Raw genomic sequence first — 6,977 nt, 5'->3', positions numbered from 1 at the left:
TTTGTGTGTGTGCAGCATAATTTCTTGAGAAATGTGGCATGTGTCTTATAAAATCATGGGATATTCTGCTTGCAAGTGTTTTTGAACAATTGTTTGAAACTCGTTTTTAATCTTGAAACTTTGATGTACTGCTTTTATATTGAGCAATCATACTTTTTCAGGAGACAGGACATCTGGAAGTGTTGTAACTTCTTTTGTTGCAATATCTGTAGCTAAACACTTCTTAAAGAGTTCTGTTCTGCTCAGCCTGTATTTATTTGATCCAAAATACAGCAAAAGCAGTAATATTGTGAAATATTTGTACTGTTTAAAATAACTGCTTTCTATTTAAATATATTTTAAAATGTAATTTATTCCTATGATCAAAGCTACATTTTCAGCATCATTACATGATTACATTTTTTCAGGATTCTTTGATGAATAGAAAAACCAAAGATTAGCATTTATCTGAAATAAAAAGCTTTGTAACATTATACACTAAAAGTGTGGAGTCAGTATCAGAGTCAGAGAATTATAAGAAAATTGAAGATATTATAGAAATTAATACTTTTATTTAGAGAGGATACTTTAAACTGATCAAAATTGATCAAAAAACTGAAACAATGTTTTTTGAGCAGCAACAGCAAAATTTGAATGATTTCTGAAGGACCATGTGACTGAAGTAATGATGCTAAAATTTAGCTTTGAAATCACATGAATAAATTACATTTTAAAACATATTTGAATAGAAAACAGTTCTTTTAAATAGTAAAAATATTTCACTTCTCTAAAAAAAAAAGAAAAACGTTTTGACTGATATCTAACCTGTGATATAATGTCCCATGTTGATCTGCTACAAATTAATTTCCAAAACACCACTTTACAGATAAAATGTGTAAATGAATGTCAAGTAGCCTACAAAGAGTGCATGAACATGCCCCACTTGTTTAAAATCCTTGATGTCACACTTATTTAATTGTGAATATTTTAATTCATAACTGCAGACATAGAAAACAATTTCATAGAAAATTCAGTCTGTGCAGTATAAAAACCATTAGGCTATGTCTATGGAGAGTCCCAACGTGGAAACCCAACATGTGTGTGTTAGTCATTCAACTGTGTTGAATAATGACTTGATATAAATTAATGAATCTATTTATGCTCAATGTAGATGTTTAATTTCTAAACTGATGGTATCAGTTGATAGTTCTGCATTTTTACACAAGGTCTAACAGCTCTGAAGGGTGGCTGTCATGTGATTTCACCCCTGTAGTTAGTTTCTAATTGATCAAACTGCGTTTGCAACGCACCCTGCTCCCTCGTCTCCACGAAGGGTTGGAAAGTTTATAAATTACTTTTTTTAAATTGCTGCCGCAGGTACTTCTCCCTTTTATTCTTTGTAAATTACCCTTATACATGGGTATTCTGTGTGGCCCAATATCCTGTAAGTGTCAGACAGTCGCAGTAAAGATTATGAGTACAGCGCCACCACGTGTTTGAAGACATACACAGTCAATTTTAAATTTACTCAAATTGAAGAAAATTTTACTCTATGCCAGATAACATTTGGTCCCTCTTTAAAAAGAGTAAAAGTTACTCTTTTGATAGAGTTGTTTTTTCAGAGTTAATTTTGCTCAATTTGGTGTTAATATTTGACTCTATTTAGTGTTTTTTTAAATGAACTCTTGTGCTATTTTACTCAGTTCAGAGGTACAAGAAATTGACTCTGCTACTTTTTAACTCTGTTCAGAGGAAAGTCAAATTTACTCTGCCAAAATGTACAGTTGTTTTTTATCAATTATGAGTGAACTTTAAAGAATATCTAACTCTATTCAGAGTTCATCTTTTAAATTACACAATTCATGATTTATCCTCAAAAAAAAAAACTAAAAATATAAATGAAAAACTTGCTTTTCAATCAGAAAAAAGTCAACAAACAAATGTATACTCATGTCTCACAATTTTATTTTTCAAGCTCCTATTTAAACAATATTATTACACTAAATTCACTTGTGATCATGATCATTTGGTAGCTTCAGCATCTATAATCACATATATAACAGTATAACAGTGTTTTGCAGAAAGCTATACACAATGGTCAGTTACTGACAATATGAAGTTCCTAAGACAAAGTAAGCTTTGAAAAGCTCATAACAAAGGCCTGTGAATTAGAGGCCTTGCATGGTAGAGTATGTTGGACAATTACAATAAAAAACTGGACCCTACTTCTCATCAGCCCAACAACAAGTAGATACAGCTGGACACTGTCTGTAAAAGAATGAAAACACATTAGTGCCAATGTGACTTAACAGTTAAAGTACACAGTTAAAGTATACAGCATGAAACAAGTTTATGTTTTACATTCTTCCAAACAGATTGTTACTAAATATGCAAAGTAGAAAAGAATAGCACAAGAATAGTTCTCCCAAAAATGAAAATTCTGTCATGAATTACTCACCCCGGTGTCGTTCCAAACCTATAAAACCATTGTAAATTTTTGTAACACAAATTAAGATTTTTCAAGAAATCCAAGAGCTTTCTAACCCTGCATAGACAGCAAGGGTACTTCCATGTTCAAGGCCCAGAAATGTATCAAGAACATTGTTAAAATAGTCCATGTGACAACAGTGGTTCTACCGTAACTTTATGAAAGTACGAGAATACTTTTTGTACGCAATGAAAACCAAAATAACTACTTAATTCAACAGTTCTTCTCCCCCAAGTCACTGTCCTCTACCATTAATGAGAGTATCACGATGCATGTGCGTGCTTTGCTCTGCTCGTAAACAAGACACAGTGCATGCATGTTCAACGTCATAATGTGGCTCCTGCATCAGCAGCATGCTTCGTGGTACTCTCAAGTATGGCGGAGGATGGTGACATGAAGTAGAAGGATTGTTGAATATTTGTTATAATGAATAATGAGGGTGACTAATTAATGACAGAATTTTCATTTTTGGGTGAACTATTCCTTTAAGAACCTTTCTGAGAAATAAGCAAGTTCAAGGTCACATATTGGTAACGGTGTGTTTACATTTGGGATCAGCTACGTACCGTTCAAATTTAGGCATCAGTAAGATTTTTTTCTTTTCTATACATATTGTAATGTTAAAAGATTTATATTCCAAATAAATGTTTTGAACCTCTTTTTTTTTTCCGTAAGAGTTGGGTGGTCTGGCTTCCAGTGTCAGCGTCTGTCTCTTTTTTGCTGGCACAAAAACAGCTCGTTTTGCTGCTTGGTATTGCAAATCGGTGTTATTTAATGTATTATCTTAATTATGAGCACACTGGTTTGTAATGGAAAGAGTTTTACCGTTTAATTAAAATAAGGATAATGAACCGGACGTTTCACCCGTAGGCTTACTTCTGTTTTAAAGAAAAAAAAAATCGTGAAAAAATGGTATCACGATTTCCACAAAATTATCAAGAACAGTATATTAATAAGAAATGTTTCAAATCAACATATTCAAATGATTTTTTAAAGATCATGTGACAGAATTCGGTAGGCTTAAAGGCTACTGAAATTTTTGTTTTGACACCACAGTAATAAATTGCATTAAATAATTTACTAAAACAAAAAACAGTTACTTTCAATTGTAGTAATATTACCTAATATTAACTGTTTTACTGTAATTTGATCAAATAATGCAGTCTTGGTGAGCATACAATAATGTATGAATTTATCTTTTAAAATTCAGTTTCAAGTTGAAAGCGGAGGCAATGTTTTGTTTTCCTCACTGTAGCAGTGAGAGGAGACTGGTTTAATTTCAGGATTCCCAGTTCCCTATGCTGTCAGAGTTTGTTTCTGTGGTCTGGACTCACTGAACAAGAGTGAAGTGTTTAGACCTTGGTTATGAACCTACAAAAGTGATTTGTGTACAGAACTCAAATCTTTGAGTAGCACTTACATCATATGCTTTTTTTTTTTTTTTTTCAAACAGGACAAAAGCCAACATGGCAAGCTAGCGCTGCCATAGATTTAATATTAGCAAAGGGGCATTTACAATTGCAAAACAGAAAATATGATTTGACTCATAATACGTATTTTTGCTATATGTTTTTTAGGTCGTGCTATCAGTCCACCATTTCAGTTCCTCATTACTGATAAATAGTCATGATCTCTCACCCAACCACATCCCAATCTCTCCAATTCACCACTAGAGGTCATCCTCATCACAATTGTCATTCCATCACGAAACCAGTCATAAGGGTACATTTTTTCAAATTGAGTTTTACACATACATCATCTGAATGAATAAGTTTCCATTGATGTATGGTTTGTTAGAGTAGGACAATATTTGGCTGAGATACAACTATTTGAAAATCTGAGGGTATAAAAAAAAAAAAAATCTAAATATTGAGAAAATTACCTTTAAAGCTGTCCAAACGAAGTTCTTAGCAATGCTTATTGCTAAATAAAAATTACGTTTTCATACATTTACAGTAGTAAAAATCAATAACTTTGACACACACAATGTATTTTTGGCTATTGCTACAAATATACCGTGCAACTTATGGTCCAGGGTCACATATTAGGACCTGTTTGTTGTATGACAGTATTTTTATGGAGTCATCCTGTACATTTCCCTTTTTTATTTTAACTCTAACATTAATTTAACAGATGCTTTTATCTTATGCACCTGTTTTTGCTCTTGTCTGGCTTGGTCTCTACAGGCATTTGATTCAGGTAGGATATTAAAATATGCTTTTTTTATCTTATAATGTTATGTTTGTTTATGCCTATTTGTTTTTGCTTATATTTTGCAGGTGGTAAATACCCCTCCAATGTACACACATGGTACATACCACACAGCACAGTGGTTGTGGTTAAACACACCATAGAGAACATAAAGTAAGAAGAAAACAGCTGCTCCCATTCACCTCAGTATCACTTGATACTATTCATTGTCCCACTTCTAATGAAATGAGGTGTATAGGCTTAAACACGTAATCAGAAAGCTCCATGAACAAGGGAATCAGAAAAGAAAAGTGCCCTTCTTGTGCTTTACTATAAACACTACATAGACACAAACAAAACATGGGGGTTATTTAAATTCACCTGGGTCACTACCTGTAACGTTGCTGGACGATACTGTACAAGACGAAAGAGGATCTAGATGCAGTAGTTTATTGGGAATCCATGACAAACAATAAAATTCAGAGGGTACAGGAACTCAGACCATGGCAAGAGACAACCATTACACATTTAACAACCGACAAACTAAAGAGGAAACAAAGACTATTTATGCACAGAGCAGGGGGAAGGTCTAGTTAGAAACCGTCGAAACTAACGAGGAAGTGGGTGTGGTCAAATGAGTGTCCATGGTGATAAACAAGGGAGCAGAGTGGCAGGGAGACAGTCAACCATCAGAGCCATATAGAAAGAGAGTTGCGACACGCTTTGATCTCGCCGCCGCACGGTCACGTGGTTCATGGAGCTCTCAATAGTTCCAAACAGCTCCGCGCTGTCAATGTGTTTGAATGGGGTTAAATAGGATAGACAGCAGTTGTACTATATTTGCAGCAATTTCGAGTAATTATTAACACATAATGTGCATTGATTGTGTATTGATAACTTCTCTGAATACGCTTTACAATCGCATTTTATTCTGGGGAGTGATAAAGAGACATAATTAATATGTTCTCATACTCTTTGGCAGTCATATGTGACCAAACACCTTACGTGTAACTTTTATTCAATTAAATAACTGTAATATATATAGTTAAGTTCTATTTAGTAAATATTTTGAGGAGGTTTTTTTGTACTTAATATGTGCAATAATGATCTTGACTATTTAAAAGATAAAATTTTCTAATATAGTATTTATATTACAGTTAGTGTAATATTTAAGGTTAAATACATCTGCATGTGTATTTGGACATGATCAAACACTCATTTTTTTATATGTTTCGATTTAACGATTTAATGTTAAATAAAAAAAAATTATTTACTCTTGTTTTATGATATTCAAATATACAACATAAGTGAATATTATAAAAGGCAAGCAAAAATGGCATTTAACATAATAGAAAAGATGAAAATAATGTTTAAAAAAACACAAGGCAACGAATTGCATTCAGCATACATTTTTATCGTGTTTCTTGAATGCAGTCTTTACTGAAACTCATTCAACCTCCTACAGTGAGAGAAAGATTGCAGAAAGACTAAAACATAAAAATATGACAACTAGTATCTGGTTATGGTCGCTATGACGATGTTTCTCACGTTATCCAGCTGCATTTACAGTTTAACTGTTTATTTTTTAACGATAAACATTAACTATAACACGCTTCATAAAACACCACTATTGGCCAGTTTTTCGAGAGGTCAACTGATGCGTTAAAATGTAAAAAAAAAATGCAGTAATTTCTTCAATATACTTGCGACTGTGCTTGAGAAGCGCTGAAATGAATGGGCTTCAATGCAGGAGCTATTGGTTGTTTGGAACTATTGACCGCTCCATCACACGCTTTACTTCCGCATTCCTCAGTTCCTATGGGAGTGTCGCAACTCTCTTTCTATATGGCTCTGTCAACAATGAGAGACAAAAACTACAAAATAAAGTCCTTAGACACAGAAACACCGACCAGAATCGTGACACTACCAACCCATCATATGATACATTTTTAAAACCAGTAGTCATTTTTGGACTTTTGTATTCACACAGGACAGCAAATGCATTACACCGAGAGATTAATTGGATTGAAACATCACATGTTTATCTTTTTCTCATGTACTGTTCTCCAACTTTGGTCTGGTCAACTTTAGAAGAAAAAAATATTAAAGACATAAGAAAAAACAACTAACCCCAGACGACCTTGAGATTTATCACTGGCTCACCTCACCTTTGAATGTTTAGCCCTTCATTCTGTGTTTTTTTTTAAACTTGTGACATTTGATCAGTTGATTATGTAATCTGATTTATTTTAGTAAAACCACGAGGCAGACAAAGCTTGTGCTCCTATGTCTGACGCAGGCAACAATATTTCATTCAGTC

This window comes from Garra rufa, chromosome 3 (assembly GCF_049309525.1).
Source record: "Garra rufa chromosome 3, GarRuf1.0, whole genome shotgun sequence".
In the NCBI taxonomy this organism is placed as follows: domain Eukaryota; kingdom Metazoa; phylum Chordata; class Actinopteri; order Cypriniformes; family Cyprinidae; genus Garra; species Garra rufa.
The sequence above is the reverse complement of the archived record's forward strand: the minus strand, read 5'-3'. Positions refer to the sequence as shown.